Below are 1,933 nucleotides of genomic sequence, written 5' to 3' on the forward strand. Positions count from 1 at the left end.
AGTTAAATTATCAGATTATGAATATAGCTCAGCAAATGGGCGTGGCTTATGTCACTTTCAGTTTTGACAACAAACAGACATGGTGAGGTGTCTGTTAGCATGTAATAACTCTGCCCAAACACTTTCCTTGATCTTTCTGAACAACTTTACTACATACATTCAGCACACATTAGAAATATCAAGCCACGCCCCCTTGTTTTTTTTTTTAATATTGTTTTTTCTAGGAACTGCGTCACAATACGAAAACAAAAATAACGATTGCAACTTCCGGTTTATGGAGACTTTAAAAAAAAAACAGTTTGCCCTTGTTATCTTAAATCGAAATCTGAAAATGCACTTCCTGTTTGTTTTAAGTTAACAAGCAGTAAGGCCGTACTCACACAAAGTACAGTTGCCTCGAACCGGGCCAAAGCTTGTCCCCCCTCCCGTCTCCCCCGATGGCCCACACTCACACCACAATCGGTCCTTAGGGATGCGGTGACACGCAGTCAGATATTTCGCCGAACAGATCCGCCATAAAGCCCTCGTGCTGCAGAAATTAGGTCTGCTGAAGGTGCGCAGCTGTCGTGCAGTGAGGAGTTTGCGTTCACTGAACAGTAAGAATGATTAATAAATCCATATAAAAATAGTCCCTTAAAAGTCACGTCTCGCTTTCAGTTTCGGGCTTTGGCGCGTTCTGCACTACAAGTGTACTGCGCCAAAGCCCAAGTAAACCGCGCTTAGGCCCACCTTTTCCAACCGGGCCAGGGCCGGCCAAGTGAACCGTGCTTGAGCCCGATTCAGCGCACTCACACTTCTCAAACGATCCGGGAAACGGGCCTGGGCATGGTATGGATGGCATAGTGTGAGTAGGCCCTAAGTTTGTCTCTAGGCTAACATACCAACATACTTAACCATGCCATCCAACGGACAGCGATATGACAACAAACAAAAATGGCCTCGATTTTTCTAAATGAAAAGCCTATTGACTACATCCAATGAGCTTACAGTGAAAAAAACAAGCCACGCCCAGTTTTCTTTTTTAATACAGTGGTCCCTTGTTATTCGTGGAAGTTGCGTTCTAAAAATAACTCGCAATAGGTAAAATCCGTGAACTAGTCACCACTTATTTTTTACAGATAGTATAGATGTTTTAAGGCTGTAAAAGCCCTCACTACACACTTGATGCACTTTTCTCAGACAGCCATTAACATTTTCACACTTTTCTCTCGTTTAAACACGCTCAAAGTTCAAACCTTCGTAGAAAAATAAGTTTAGTATTATAGAATAAAAAACCAAAGATTAAATCCATTTGACCTTCATTTATTTATTCCTAATGGTGCCCTACAACCACTTCTACCTTCCTTGCATGTCCAGAAGGTCAACTTTTTGTGCAATGGTTAGCATCTTTCTCTGCCTTTTGCGTGCTACCGTAGGAGGCCTTTGACGATGCAGAACGTTTCGTCAACATTGAGGGGAAAAAACTTGCAAACATACAGTACAGCACTTCAGAGTCACACTGCTAGCGATCGAAGATTTCAGTAAATTTGGCAAGCTGAACGCATTCTGTACTCTACAGGAGATGCGGCACGGAGGAGATTGATTGACAATGGTCTACAGCCAGTCAGGGTGCAGAACATAATGTGCGAATCAGGACGCAGAACACAATGCGCTGTAGAAAAAATGCATGTCAAAATGCACAAAAAAATATGCAAAACTGCGAGGCAGCGAAAATTGAACTGCGTTATCGCAAGGCACCACTTTATTCTGTTTCTTCATAAACTGCGGCACAATTTGAAAAAAAACAAACAGTTGCAGCTTCCATTTCATGCGAACTTTAAGAACAAGCAAAAACAAACTCAGAAATGCAACTACTTTACATTTTGTTGCCCTATAGAGGCTAAAACTGTGATTTTTAAGTAGTTTCTATATTTTAAAAACACATCAAATGCAA

This window comes from Danio rerio, chromosome 22 (genome assembly GCF_049306965.1).
Source record: "Danio rerio strain Tuebingen ecotype United States chromosome 22, GRCz12tu, whole genome shotgun sequence".
NCBI classification, from domain to species: Eukaryota; Metazoa; Chordata; class Actinopteri; order Cypriniformes; family Danionidae; genus Danio; species Danio rerio.